The 16,284-nt window shown below is 36.7% G+C and overlaps 1 protein-coding gene across 12 annotated transcripts in view; it reads left to right on the top strand.

Annotated features, from left to right (window-relative positions):
• Window positions 1-12,504: 12,504 nt before the first annotated feature.
• The window catches only part of LOC126336925 (transmembrane protein KIAA1109 homolog), a 468,521-nt gene continuing 464,741 nt past the window's right edge, over window positions 12,505-16,284 (top strand). For 10 of the 12 annotated variants that reach the window (XM_050001090.1, XM_050001087.1, XM_050001086.1 and 7 more), the window contains exon 1: window positions 12,529-12,702. The gene's annotated coding sequence lies outside the window, so the exon portion shown is untranslated. Of the gene's footprint in view, window positions 12,703-16,284 lie in introns of all 12 variants that reach the window. The other 2 variants (XM_050001082.1, XM_050001080.1) reach the window with 1 other exon arrangement.

Genomic DNA, 16,284 nt, shown 5'->3' with positions numbered 1-16,284 from the left:
TCAAGAATTTAACTCAGTCTTCATTTTCATTACTTATTTCCATTCCAATCAAAGTTTTGATTCTTGATAGCTTCTTTGCTGATAAACCCTTAGTAAGAATGCCAGCTGGCTGATCTTGTGTTGAAACATACTTGACATTGATCTTCTTCTCATTGACTAACTGTCGTACATAGTGATAGTGTGTTTCAATATGCTTAGAGCGTTCATAGAATCCCGCGCCTTTGATATATTTAATAGTACTTTGATTATCAATGTGTAAAGTAGGAATTGAGCTCTTTTCAACAATGTCAGTTTCTTTCAATAAAAGATCAAGATGTAAGATTTCAGTAAAAACTTGTGTTAGGATAAAAATATATATCCAACCTCTAAATGATTGTGCAAAGGTTTATTTAAGTGCCAGAACTTAATGTAAGATCAACAATAGAACAACTATATATTTTTTAAAACTTCACAGATCTCTAAAACGAAGAAAAAAGATATCGAAGACACTTGTACACATGTAACAGAAACAAATATGAACTTGTTATATTGCTTACAAAAATGGTTCAAATGGCTCTGAGCACTATGGGACTTAACTACTGAGGTCATCAGTCCCCTAAAACTTAGAACTACTTAAACGTAACTAACTTAAGGACATCACACACAGCCATGCCCGATGTAGGATTCGAACCTGCGACAGTAGCTGTCGCGTGGTTCCAGTCTGTAGCGCCTAGAATCACTCGGCCACCCTGGCTGTCTATTATTTACAATGCTTTAACACTCTCCTGCAATTTCATATTTCATCACCAAATCAAGAATTTAACTCAGTCTTCATTTTCATTACTTATTTCCATTCCAATCAAAGTTTTGATTCTTGATAGCTTCTTTGCTGATAAACCCTTAGTAAGAATGCCAGCTGGCTGATCTTGTGTTGAAACATACTTGACATTGATCTTCTTCTCATTGACTAACTGTCGTACATAGTGATAGTGTGTTTCAATATGCTTAGAGCGTTCATAGAATCCCGCGCCTTTGATATATTTAATAGTACTTTGATTATCAATGTGTAAAGTAGGAATTGAGCTCTTTTCAACAATGTCAGTTTCTTTCAATAAAAGATCAAGATGTAAGATTTCAGTAAAAACTTGTGTTAGGATAAAAATATATATCCAACCTCTAAATGATTGTGCAAAGGTTTATTTAAGTGCCAGAACTTAATGTAAGATCAACAACAGAACAACTATATATTTTTTAAAACTTCACAGATCTCTAAAACGAAGAAAAAAGATATCGAAGACACTTGTACACATGTAACAGAAACAAATATGAACTTGTTATATTGCTTACAAAAATGGTTCAAATGGCTCTGAGCACTATGGGACTTAACTACTGAGGTCATCAGTCCCCTAAAACTTAGAACTACTTAAACGTAACTAACTTAAGGACATCACACACAGCCATGCCCGATGTAGGATTCGAACCTGCGACAGTAGCTGTCGCGTGGTTCCAGTCTGTAGCGCCTAGAATCACTCGGCCACCCTGGCTGTCTATTATTTACAATGCTTTAACACTCTCCTGCAATTTCATATTTCATCACCAAATCAAGAATTTAACTCAGTCTTCATTTTCATTACTTATTTCCATTCCAATCAAAGTTTTGATTCTTGATAGCTTCTTTGCTGATAAACCCTTAGTAAGAATGCCAGCTGGCTGATCTTGTGTTGAAACATACTTGACATTGATCTTCTTCTCATTGACTAACTGTCGTACATAGTGATAGTGTGTTTCAATATGCTTAGAGCGTTCATAGAATCCCGCGCCTTTGATATATTTAATAGTACTTTGATTATCAATGTGTAAAGTAGGAATTGAGCTCTTTTCAACAATGTCAGTTTCTTTCAATAAAAGATCAAGATGTAAGATTTCAGTAAAAACTTGTGTTAGGATAAAAATATATATCCAACCTCTAAATGATTGTGCAAAGGTTTATTTAAGTGCCAGAACTTAATGTAAGATCAACAACAGAACAACTATATATTTTTTAAAACTTCACAGATCTCTAAAACGAAGAAAAAAGATATCGAAGACACTTGTACACATGTAACAGAAACAAATATGAACTTGTTATATTGCTTACAAAAATGGTTCAAATGGCTCTGAGCACTATGGGACTTAACTTCTGAGGTCATCAGTCCCCTAAAACTTAGAACTACTTAAACGTAACTAACTTAAGGACATCACACACAGCCATGCCCGATGCAGGATTCGAACCTGCGACAGTAGCTGTCGCGTGGTTCCAGTCTGTAGCGCCTAGAATCACTCGGCCACCCTGGCTGTCTATTATTTACAATGCTTTAACACTCTCCTGCAATTTCATATTTCATCACCAAATCAAGAATTTAACTCAGTCTTCATTTTCATTACTTATTTCCATTCCAATCAAAGTTTTGATTCTTGATAGCTTCTTTGCTGATAAACCCTTAGTAAGAATGCCAGCTGGCTGATCTTGTGTTGAAACATACTTGACATTGATCTTCTTCTCATTGACTAACTGTCGTACATAGTGATAGTGTGTTTCAATATGCTTAGAGCGTTCATAGAATCCCGCGCCTTTGATATATTTAATAGTACTTTGATTATCAATGTGTAAAGTAGGAATTGAGCTCTTTTCAACAATGTCAGTTTCTTTCAATAAAAGATCAAGATGTAAGATTTCAGTAAAAACTTGTGTTAGGATAAAAATATATATCCAACCTCTAAATGATTGTGCAAAGGTTTATTTAAGTGCCAGAACTTAATGTAAGATCAACAACAGAACAACTATATATTTTTTAAAACTTCACAGATCTCTAAAACGAAGAAAAAAGATATCGAAGACACTTGTACACATGTAACAGAAACAAATATGAACTTGTTATATTGCTTACAAAAATGGTTCAAATGGCTCTGAGCACTATGGGACTTAACTACTGAGGTCATCAGTCCCCTAAAACTTAGAACTACTTAAACGTAACTAACTTAAGGACATCACACACAGCCATGCCCGATGTAGGATTCGAACCTGCGACAGTAGCTGTCGCGTGGTTCCAGTCTGTAGCGCCTAGAATCACTCGGCCACCCTGGCTGTCTATTATTTACAATGCTTTAACACTCTCCTGCAATTTCATATTTCATCACCAAATCAAGAATTTAACTCAGTCTTCATTTTCATTACTTATTTCCATTCCAATCAAAGTTTTGATTCTTGATAGCTTCTTTGCTGATAAACCCTTAGTAAGAATGCCAGCTGGCTGATCTTGTGTTGAAACATACTTGACATTGATCTTCTTCTCATTGACTAACTGTCGTACATAGTGATAGTGTGTTTCAATATGCTTAGAGCGTTCATAGAATCCCGCGCCTTTGATATATTTAATAGTACTTTGATTATCAATGTGTAAAGTAGGAATTGAGCTCTTTTCAACAATGTCAGTTTCTTTCAATAAAAGATCAAGCCATACTAAAGATTTACCTGCCTCACTGGCAGCAACAAATTCAGTTTCCATTGATGATTGTGAGACACATTTCTGTAGTTTACTTTTCCTCATTACTGCTCCCCACAAAACTTCATTAAAACTCCACTTGTTGAATGTCTAGTCAATTTTTCACCTGCATATCAGCATCGCTATAACCTTCTATAGCAGAATTGTTCGTTTTCCTAAACTGAATTCCATCATTTATTGTATTGTAGCGAAGGATTCGTTTAATTAATTTTAGATGTGTTTCAGTAGTTGAATCTTGTGCTCTTGAAGCAACATTGACAGCATAAGCTAGATCTGGATGTGTTCCCAGGGTTAAATATGTGAGACTGCCTATAATTTTTCGGCAAGTCTCAGTATAAGTAGCTGGTCGTGTATTACCGGGCAGCATCTATCCAGGCTCAATTGGTAATGATATTGGCTTTGCATCAGTTATATGATAACTGGCTAACACTCTTTCCACATATGCAGTCTGATTAATCTTCATACAACATTTGAACTTGTCAGCCAAGATAACAATCCACTTCACCTACTACCATTTCAAACTCTTTGTGTAATTGTTTCACCAGGTCCCACTATCAATCTATCACCCACATGAAATAAAATGATTAAATTTTCATTAAAATACATACAAGAATCAGCACTGCTCTCCCGCAAATTTGCTTTTTAAGGTATATCTTTAAACACTCATACAAACATTTTGCTGCTTGCTTCAATCTATGCAAGCTTCGAAACATTCTGCAAACATGACTTGTGCCATCATCATAACCTTGTGGTTGTTGCATGTAAATTTCGTCCTCCAGTTTACCATTTAAGAATGATATTATAATGTCAAATTGTTTGATGTTCCAATTTCTATGAACAGCAACACACAAGAGGGCTCTCAGAGTTTCAAACCTAATCATAGGACTGAAAGTTTCAGAAAAATCAACCACTGGCCTTTGACTAAACCCTTTTGCAACAAGCCTTGCTTTGTACCATACGATGTCATTATTATTATCCAATTTAATTGCAGACACCCATCTATTTCCAGTAGCCTTCCTTCCAGCTGGTAAATCAACTAATTTCCAAGTACCAACCCTTTGGTGTGTGTACATTTCTTCATCCATTGCAGCTTTCCAATTTTCTACATCTGAGGATTTCACTGCTTCACCATAGTTCCTTGGAACTTCTCTCAGTATCATCATCTTGGGTCACTCAGGTTCATTTAGGTAACGTATTAGTCCTCTAATTGTTTGTCTGTCACTCAAAACTCGATGACCATCTGTATTTTCAGTCACTTCTACATGATCTTGATGATTCAGTCTTGTAATATTTTCTTTTGATATTTTGTCATCAGAATCAGATGATTCTATATCATTCATAGTCGATATGTCAACTAATTTGGTAACATCACTCTTCAATGATTGCTTCAATATTTCATCCTTGAATTTTACATCTCAGGTAACAATAACTGAATGCGTATCTGGAAGGTATACACGATAGCCACAGTCAACATAAGCAACTATATAACGTTCCAGAGATCTGGCATCAAACTTTCTCTGCTTCTGTGCTGAAATCTAGACAAACATTCTGTCCCAAATACTTTTTGATGATTAAACTGACTCTTCCTTCTCAAAAATAATTCTATTGGTGTCTTTCCTATAACCTTCGTTTACCCAGTTCGGTTCCGAGTATGAGTAGCTGCAAGTAAGCTTCTCCCCAATAGGTTTTGGCATATGCTATGCTGACTGAAACCATGAACGTACCATTTTGCAGATAATCCTGTTTTCACGCTCAGCAACTCCATTTTGCTGCGGTGTATATGGCACAGTCAAAGAATGTCTCAATTCAATTTACTCAGCATATCATCCCACATCATTATTGTCAACTCCTTGCCACCATCAATCCACAGTTCTTTAATGGTACATTGAGCTTGTGTTTTCAGCAACACAATAAATATTGGCAACTTCTCCTTTACTTCATTATTTTTCTGTAAAAGTTATGTCACTCTGAAGCTTGAGAAGTCATCTTTAAAAACAAGAAAATATCGATGGCCAGCTACATCATTTTCTTCCATTGGACCATGGATGGCCACAGACATCAGCCAAGATTAATGCACCTGGCTTAGTTAACTTGTCAACTCGTGAACCAAAAACTAGCCTATGATGTTTACCTAGCATACAACCTTCACATAATTCATTGTCTAACTTTACATCGACATCATGAGCAGTCAAAAATGATTGTACATGTTGTTTGTCCTGGCGCCCAAACCTTTCATGCTACAATTGAAGAGCATCAGAAGCTTCCTATACTACACAGCACTGCCAAGTGCTGAAGTTCATTGTTGCTTTTAGATAGAGCAATACCAATTGGAATATTGTATTTATAAAATAACTATATTTTACCATCATTTTTGATACTTTGATCAATACCTTTTTATCCAGCCTTTTTAACAGAAATTAAATAACAAGCACCATCTGGACATTACCATACATCTTCAAAATATCGCCTAGTCCACTTTCTTCCAATAAGAGTTTCAACATCAATACAACCACTCCCAAATACTTCGATATGAACATTATTTTTAGCACTGTACGTTTTCTGTGGTACATAAAAAGGAGTGTATTAAACATACCAGTAAAGTGATGTGTCGCGTCACAATAATATTACCACTCGTCACATTTTGATACATCTAAATTTGTAGGTAAATCACATACTTTCACCAAAGTTTCCTGTGGAATTTTTCGTGACAATGTTATCACAGCTGATAACATTGGAGAACCACCACGACCACTAGGACAGTTCCTGGAAATATGGCCTCTGCTTTTGTATCTAAAACACACTATGCTTGTTTTGCAGTCTTTCGAAATGTGTCCAATCTTACCACATGAAAAACATTTCTTCACATTACGGTTCCATGAAATTTGCACCTTTTTCACATTACACAACTTAATTTTGCTTCGTTGCTGTGTAGATACAATTCCCTTGGTTCTTGAAAACATTGCAGCAGCTACATTTATTTTTTCTCTCTCTTGAATTCGCAGATCAGAATTCAAACACCTTCTCTGTAGTTTTTGCCATGTTTTCTCAGCTTGTGGTAAATCATGCCAAGTTACTTAAATGTGGTCAAATTCTTTTGGCAGTGTCTGAAGCAAACGTGCACACATATCAGCTTCCTCTGTTGGTTTATTTAGCATATACATCTTTACTTGCACTTCTTTAAATTTTGTTAAATGACCTTGCATATCGCATGACCATTCACATTGGATATTGTAAAACTTTTGATGCAACAAGTCGATATTTTCAACAGACTGAATATCATAAATGTGGTGTAATTTATCCCAAACAACTTTTTCAGTTTCACATGTAGCTACTTGAAGTAGCGGTTTTCTTTCTAGCGACAAAATAAGACGTTTCTTCACTTTTCAATTCGCTTTCGTCCAAGGACTTAATTTCGTTATAATCTTCAACATTTGTTTCCGGTTTCACAAAAGATCCGCATACCACATCGTAAAGAGCGTCACATTCCAAGACAGCCTTGCGAGAATACGCCAGGTAGCCCAATTTTCTACGCCATTTAATTTTTCAACCTGTTGTTTTTCTTCAGTCGTGATGTTTTGCCTCTATTTTCTGTTTACGCTTACAAACATGTCCAATAATTTCGTAAACTGTCTGCAAAAAGGGCGATCGAGTCACAAGCCCTCTGCTTGAATTACTCAATTCTGACAATATTAAACACGTCTCAATTATATATATGAAATCCATGCTACTTGGAACGACGCGCCTCTGCTATCATGTTAGGATAAAAAAATATATGTATCCAACCTCTAAATGATTGCGCAAAGATTTATTAAACTGCCAGAACTTAATGTAAGATCATCAACAGAACAACTGTTTTTTTTAAGAGTTCACAGATCTCTAATACAAAGAACAAAGACATCAAAAAACTTGCACACATGTAACAGAAACAAATATGAACTTATAATATTATTTACAATCCTTTAACAACTTGGTTCACACTTTCTTCAGGATTATCTCACAATTTGTGAATGATAATTGTTGCATCATCAGTGAAATGATGAATTTACTCTCTGTACTGGAACAAAGTGGGAGTATTTCTGTATTTCGTTGTGTTGTTGTACCTTACAAAAAGGCAGCTACTAGTTTCATCAGTGTAATTAAACATTTCTAAATCGAATTTAACTATCACATTTCGTATTGTTTACTAGTTAGATAGACGCAATCTAGGTCTAAATTTTCCGTACTATAAACGTTTAAAAACCTAACCAAACACGTTTGATAACGTAAATTCTCTAAAAGTGAAGTAATTACTAATTCATTGCTTTGTCATTGTATCTCTAAATCAGTACAAAAACACCAACAACAACCGCACATAAGACCTTTGTATGGTTTTTTGTTTACATACAGCCAATCTCTCGTCCATGACAAATTTAAAACTTTCTTTAAACTTAATTATTCTTTCGAAACTGACCACGAGTGAGTAATGTGGGAGCTGTAGTAGGGCAGTTAGTAGAGGAATTTGTTGCCAATCTATAGGAAATATTTATACTGGGGGGGGGGGGGGGGAGGATGGAGTGGGAAGAATGTTGGGAGAATGAAAGAGACTCTCTCCTGGAACTGCAGAGGATGCAGTAGGAAAATTTTGATTGGGGAACAGAAAAGGAAAATCTATCCCCTGCAGGGACAGTTGGAGGAAGCAAGGAAGGAACTGATAAGAATCAAGGGAGATAGGGGGCAGGAGGGTGGTTGGGAACTGGCAATTGGTAGGAGGATAGGAAGAAAGAGAACGCGAACTGACAGTTTTATCATCAACATCAAAAACAGGTATCTATCTCTGCCAGAGTTAAGAGGAGAAGAGGCTCAGGTAGAATGAGGAGCAGGAAATGTGCAACACAATTGAAATGAGGTTAAGAAGCCTAGGAGTGTACTAAGTGTTAGGCAGAAGAAAGTGCTGCTGCTGGGTGGTGGCCATGGAGGAGGCTGAGGTCCCTAGTTGCAGGAAAGTTTAGAGGCAGTGTACCAGGCCACCAGTATCATCAAGCCAATTGCAGGGCTAAATCATGTGATAGACGACTTAGGGTCTTTACATAAGGAATTTACAAAAGAGGACCATGTAGTGATAGTGGGTGGGGTGGGAAAGCATTTGGACATGGATGGGGCATATGACATAGGTGGTGACCTGGACAAGATAACTTCTCTGACTCATGGCACCAACGTACATTTTGTTGAGCTGTTCAGTTGTCATGATCGACTACACCTTGATGGAGCTGTGAGCCAAATCAGTGTGGGGTTAGGGATGCCTCTGAGGGCAGCCAACTTTACTCATGTTTTTCTGGTGCCTGTCGGGCAGAGGGAGTTTCACTAGGCATGGCCTACACCTAAATAGGACTGCAAAGGGAAGATTGGTAAAGCTGGTTCATGAAAGTATAGGGAGTGGATCTCGGACCACATATGGTTCAAATACCCGTTGTTATTGGTAGGAAAAGTGTTTTTTCTACGATAAATCCAGGCAATAGGTTCCCCTGCCTAAAGACTATGTCCAGCAGTTTAAAAAATACTGAAATAATCACTCACAAGTTTGATTTTGACACTCCAAATATGACAAATACCAGATGTCACAAAGTAAAACAAACCATTGGACAGAGTAACATGGGGCATTTCATAGACTTGACAATCATCCATCGAAACATACAATTAATAAAAAATACGGTAAACTATAACTCTGTGTGGGGACATAAAGATCAATATTAATATTATAAATGAATCCAGTACCATCCTCATAAATATCCTTCAGAGATTTGGCATGTCCCTGTTTGTCAATAGTGTAACAAGGGTTACTACAATGACTGCATCAGTAATTGAGCATGTGGCCACAAATACAGACAGAGAAAAATGTGATGCACCTGTAAAAGATCTCAGACTACCAGACCATCTCTGTCAAATAACAACAGCAAAATCAGATATCGAATCATTCCCTAAACTACAAGCCTACAAATGACATCTATCAAAAATGAAAATAAAAGATTTTTCAAAAGGATTAGAAAAACTAACCTGTGATGAAGTATATAAGGAAATCAATATGAACACGAAGATCGCTAAATTTTCCACATTATTTAAATTGAACTTTGAAAAGGCATTTCCAAAAGTATGTATGTCTGTGTCAACATCTCACAAAAACCGATGGATAACAGCTGGTGTTAACAAGTCCTCCCAAACACTTAAATACCTCAGTTTCATGAAAAAGAGTTGCAATGATCCAGAATTCTAAAATTTCTATCATAGAGACGAAAAGGTCTATAGGAAAGTGCTGATTGCTGCAGAAAGTCATTTAATGACAAAATAATATGTAATGCAGAGAATAACAGAAAGCAGTCTGGGATGTTATAAAAAGGAAACAGGGAGAGGAAAACAAATGCAGAATAACATACTATTAAGGGAAGGGGATATGTAATAAATGGACCACAACAATTACCAAATTACGTAAATGAGCATTTTTCGAGTATTTCAGAAAAGTTACAAAAAATTTCCCAAAACAAATATAACACCTGTAAATAATGTTACTCTAAATACAATGATGTTACTTCCAACCACAGATAATGAAGTCAATAAAACTGTACAAACACTGAAAAATAAAAGTCAGTAGGCTCAAATGAAGTATCAATATGCGTACTGAAACAATCTATAGACATTATAAAAGGCTCTTTACCAAATATATTAAGTTAATCCTTGATATCAGTGACATTTCCAGAGCAGTTAAAACAGCAAGAGTAGTACCTTTGCTTAAGAAAGGTAATGCAGGAGGTGTAAAAAAAATTACTCGCCCATTTCCATTCTGACACCATTGTGCAAAATAATAGAAGCAATTATGAAAGACAGATTAATGAATTACCTAAATGAATACAATCTTCTAATCGAATCACAATGTGGTTTCTGTAGCGGCAAAAATACGGAGACAGCCATAATAAAATTCACAAAAGTTGTACTTGTTGCTCTTGACAGAGATGATTGTGTCACAGGCATATTTTTGGATCTCTCTAAGGCCTTTGATAAAGTTGACCACAAGATTCTATTAAATAAATTAGAAGCATTAGGAATAAGAGGGGTAGCTAATGACTGGTTTCTATCATAGCTACCAGATAGAGGTCACACATAGTTCAAATATATCCAAACATTTAGTAAAATAATTATTAGAACCAAAATAGATTAATATAGGGGTTCCACAAGGTAGAATATTAGGACTAATACTATTCCTGATATACATCAATGACTTTCTCCCTAGTGTTGCACATGGTGAAAAACTTCTCTTCGCTGATGATAGAAATTTTACGGTCGCTGAGAAAACAAGAGAACTCCTTGCAGAGAAAGCAAATGAAACTCTGAAGGAAATTTACGATTGGTCAGTAAGCAATAAAGTGACATTGAACATAAAGAAAACTAATGCCATAAATTTCAAATTGAAGAAGGCAAAATTCAATGTTAAATTAAATGAAGATGGCACCTCTATAGACAGTGTATCAAATGCAAAATTTCTGGGAACTGATTCTCAGTTGAAGTAGTGTGACCACACAAAGGTACTTGAAAACAGAATGTCATTAGCATGTTATGACCTTAGAATCCTGTCATCAGTGTGTAATATCCAGTATCTTTTAGTTACATACTATTCATATGTACACTCAGTTCTTAGATATGTCATTTTGTTTTGGCGAACAAATGCACAAAATATGTTGACATTTTTAACTTCAGAAAAGAGCCATAAGAATAATAACCAAAAATCGTAGTCGAGCTCATTGTTAAGATCTGTTCAAAATACTGGGGTTTTAACTTCTCAGGGTGAATACATTTACCAGTCAGTTGTACAAATCAGAAACAACATTTGTAATTAATGCACAAACAGCTCTGTACTTGGCCATGGAACAAGACCTAGACTCAACTTTACCAAGAAAAAATAAACTTAAAACTAAAAACAGCATTTTCTACCAAGGAAAAAAACTGTGCAATAAATTACCAAAAGAGATTAAAGATACTGCAAAAATACACTTATTTGGAAAGGCAGGTGAAAACTACCTGTTGTGGAATACATTTTATATATTGAAGGTTTACTTAGATAAAATAGAGCAGGGGTTTGGTAAAAAAATTTATACAAATAAATAATAAAAATAATAATTATAAAACATCCAACATTCCACATAACACTTTCAGATTGTTTTTTAACTTAGTTTTTCGTTTTCTAGAAGAACTTACCGCCAAGCTACGCATTGCAGAATACAACAACTCTTCCTCTTTCTGAGTTCAACATCTCACTCATTATAGAGAGATGCTGACTCAGTTTTTCAAGATAGCAAATGGGAAGTTGCGGTACAGAAAATTGCCCAGTGTGTGTGTGTGTGTGTGTGTGTGTGTGTGTGTGTTATGAAACAATGTGTGTATAGTGTGTGCAGTCACCGATAGTGAAATATGAGTGAACGGTGTGGCGTTAATTTATGTAATAAGTTATTTGTAAATAAAGTATTGTATACCAGGAGTAAATCTAATGATTGTCTCTAACTAGAAGTCTGTAAATGTATTTTATACGAATTAGCTTATTTCACCGAGCGAGGTGGTGCAGTGGTTAGCACACTGGACTCGCATTCGGAAGGACGACGGTTCAATCCCGCGTCCGGCCATCCTGATTTAGGATTTCCGTGATTTCCCTAAATCGCTCCAGGCAAATGCCGGGATGGTTCCTTTGAAATGGCAAGGCCGACTTCCTTCCCTAACCCTATGAGACCGATAACCTCGCTGTTTGGTCTCTTCCCCCAAACAACCAACCAACCTTAGCTTATTTCAAATTTGTCTAACCTTTTAAATGCTTTGCATGTCCTATATCCTTGTAAGAAGAGTTCCACGGATGAATAAAACTACTACCACAACTACGTTATATACAGAGTCATATTTGGCACTTGTCGCTGATGTCTTGAGTGAATCGATCTCGAATATAGTTCGATCGTATTGCGAGTCGATCTCTGTACTCAGAGATCAAGTTCTAAACGAATGTTGATAAACGTCAGAGGGGCTGTTTTGTATTGATTACGGATGGGTTGAATATTTCTTGAATACGATGTAAAGTAAAAGCAGGAATAATATTGACAACAGAGAAATAAGAACGACCTTTTCTTTCACAACTTCAAGATGTAGAAACGAATAGCACCTAATTTCGACCGCAGTACGTACTTTCAGAGTTTCCTTTGTTGCATTGTCACTGTATGCTGGCTGATAAGTAACCGATTTAACTTGACAGTTGTGTTATGTCTATTTTTCGCATATTTTACATAACCACGCTTGTTGCCAACACTTGTTCAACCAGTACATGTGTTATTTTGTGATGAATGGATCCTCCATATCAAGTAGGAACGCAAATCGTTATGCTGGACCTGCGTACATTTGTATCGTTTATGACGTTCTTAAATGTGTACCTATTCACTTTTTAACTTGTTGCAGCAGACGAGTGGTAGCAACTGACTGAATAGTTTGTTAAACATTTGGACTAGTTTGTGTTATGCACATGTGAGAATACTATTGTCAATCAGGATCGGTGTTAAGCTCTATGAAACTTGGAACTATAGTCATACGTTACGCTTTTTGAAAGGAATGCTAAGGAAATTCCCACATACTTTTTTTTTAATTATTACATTGTTTCTCATGCCTATTTTTCAAAAGCAGTGGCCACTGTCACATTCTTGTTGATGGGTGGATTTACTACACAACAAACCTTGAAAAATGACCTATTTTGCACTTGATTCATCCCATTTCTGCTATTCTGTAGTGTGGCTCTGTATGATGACTTTTATCAATATGCTTTACAGATTGGCTGTGGTTTGGTTAAAGTTACATATGCACCCCCTGCCCCCCCCCCCCCCCCCCTGTGCTCCTTGAGTATCTTGGTTGTGGTGACAGACTGATCTGTAGCGTAGCCTGAGGACTAGGTGAGGTTGGAAGGTGGAGATGGGTTGAGAGTTAGCAAAGCCAACAAATGTGAAAGCAAAATAATCTGGTTGTGCTAATAACAGTTTCACTGGTAGAGAAGCCAAATGTGACAGGGGATCCAGTACATAACTTTTACCCAGTCTTTTGAATTGTAGTTGAAATTTTTTATATGTATAGTAAATCTTAAAACCATTACCAAAGGTATTGTTCTTGGCTGCTACCATGCAGTCCCAAACGACTAGTAAAAAGTGCAGGTGACTCCTGTATATAAGAGGGGTAAAGGAATGGACCTGCTAAATTTCCTGAACCTCCATTTGCTTCAGAGTTCTTGAACATGTTCAGAATTTGAATGTAATAAATTTCCTTGATATTGAGAAGCTATGTCCATGAGTCAGTATGAATGAGAAAGCATTGCTATGGAAACCCAGCTTATTCTTTTCTTACACGTTATACTACGAATTGTGGATGAAGAGCAACATGCAAATTCCTTAGCTTGGAAGTGTGTGACACAGTGCCTCACCGCCAACTGTTAACGAAGATACAAGCATATGGAATAGGTTCCCACCTGTGTTCATGGCTCGAAGACTCCTTAAGTAATAGTACCCAGTATGTTGTCCTCAATAGTGAGTGTTTGTCAGACTGAAGGATCTCGTCAGGTGTGCCCTAGGAATGTATGATAGGACTAGTATTATTTTCTGTATACATAAATGATCTGATGGACAGGGCGGCCAGCAGTCCGAGTTGTTTGCTGATAATGCTGTTGTATATGGGAAGATGTCAAAGTTGAGTGTTTGTAGGAGCGCACAAGATGACTTAGACAAAATTTCTACTTGGTGTTATGTATGGTGTAGACAAATGCAAGTTAATGTGGATGAGTAACATCTGCTGCTTGTGGTCTAGTGGTTAGCATTTCAGTCTGTGGATCATGGAATCTCAGGTTCGATTCCTGGCCGGGTGTCTGAGTGTTTGTGTTGTCCTCATCATTTCGTCGTCATTTGGAAAAATGGTGAGACTGGGCTGTGTACAGATTGAGAATTTTGTACGGGTGCTGATAACCATGCTGTAGAGTGCCCCACAAACAAAAAGTCATCACCACCTGGATGAGTAGGAAACACAGACCTGTAATGCTCAGTTATAGCATTAGTAGTGTCCTGCTTGAAACATTTACATTTTTTAAATATCTGGATGTGATGTTGAAAAGTGGTGGGAAGTGGAACAAGCATCTGAGTAGTGTGGTAAGCAAGGTGAATGTTGACTTTGGTAGTACTGCTTGAGTGGTTTCAGAGACAGGCTGCTAGATTTGTTACACGTAGATTCAGACAACACACAAGTATTGCGGAGATGCTTGCCAGGAGGAAGGTACATTCTTTTTGAGGAACACGGTTAAGAAAATTCAGAGAACAGGAATTTAAAGGTGTCTGCAGAATGATTGTACTGCTGCCAACATACATTTTGTGTAAGGACTACGAAGATATGAGAAACTAGGGCTTGTACTGACGAATATAGAGTGTTATTTTTCTCTTCCTCTGTTTGCAGTTGGAAGAGGAAAGGAAAAGTAGTTGTGCAGGATACCCTCCACCACACACAGTATGTGAGCTTGCAGAGTATGTAAGTAGGTGTGGATTTAATTCAGCCTTACATTATGCAGTTTCCAGAATGGTTTGCAGAAGAGCTTCTGTGAAGTTTGGTAGGTAGGGGAGACCAGGTACTGGCAGAATTGAAGTTGTGAGGATGGATCGTGAGTCATGCTTGGGTAGCTCAGGTGGTAGAGTACTTGCCCGCGAAAGGCAAAGGTCCTGAGTTTGAGTCTCTGTCTGGCACACAGCTTTAATCTGCCAGGGAATTACATTATGCAGTAACTGCTCTGCTTGGGTCAGCAGTCTTAGACATTTGTTTGTGCAGTTGAGAGATGGAAGCTTTTTTGTTAGTTTCACAGTCTGGTTTTGCTTTGTGTATTTAGAGAAGTATGAATGAATTCTTACACTGTTGTGGCGGGCTTGTCTATTTGTGACCTCTGTAAAATATCTTATTAGACCACATTCAAATGTCCTTTGTGCCATTGAAGTGAAAACTAATGCAATTAAACTATATAATAAAAAAAAGAATATTTCACATTTATTTTTTTCTGTGTGTGTAATATGCCAGTATGTGTACCACGTTTCATTTTAATTGATGCTTCCCTCCCTAATAACCAGTTGTGGAATGTTGTCTGTAATTCATTGGCTATAAAGTGACTTATAAATGTCTGAATTAAATGAATTACCAACAGTGTGTTTTCATTCTCAGTTGTATGTGATTAGCTAGGCCAGAACAATTCATGTTACCCTCAGTATGCTTCCAATTCTGCTTTGTAAATGTGAACATTCATTTCTGTGGCATAATATTGCTTGTTACCTCATGGAGAAAAATATTGTCTGAATTATGTATACAGTGGAAATTATTTAATCTGATATCATTTCTCCTCAGAGGTCAGAAAATTCAGTTATTGTATGCATATTTGCTTATTACACTTTTAGTTCCTTATTAAGTAAAAATGATGTGTTAAGAATTATTTGATGATCATATGAATCTTAGATGTACTTGTTCATAGTGCGAGATCTTTTCATTACAATAAACATAGCTTTTATGGGCAAAGATGATGGCAGGGCAGGATGAAGGGTGATTTCCAACATCCATTGCAAGCCGTATATATTGAGCGCGCAGCTGTCATGGTGTGATAAATCAGTTTTGTGTACAGCATTATTGACAACATAACATCTTCTAATGTCACTTAGATGAAAGTCATATTATTTCAGAAAATTACTGCAAGGGGAACAGCAAT

The sequence above is a fragment of the Schistocerca gregaria genome, chromosome 2, assembly GCF_023897955.1.
Source record: "Schistocerca gregaria isolate iqSchGreg1 chromosome 2, iqSchGreg1.2, whole genome shotgun sequence".
Lineage (NCBI taxonomy): Eukaryota > Metazoa > Arthropoda > Insecta > Orthoptera > Acrididae > Schistocerca > Schistocerca gregaria.
This window is presented reverse-complemented; position numbering and strand designations above follow the sequence as displayed.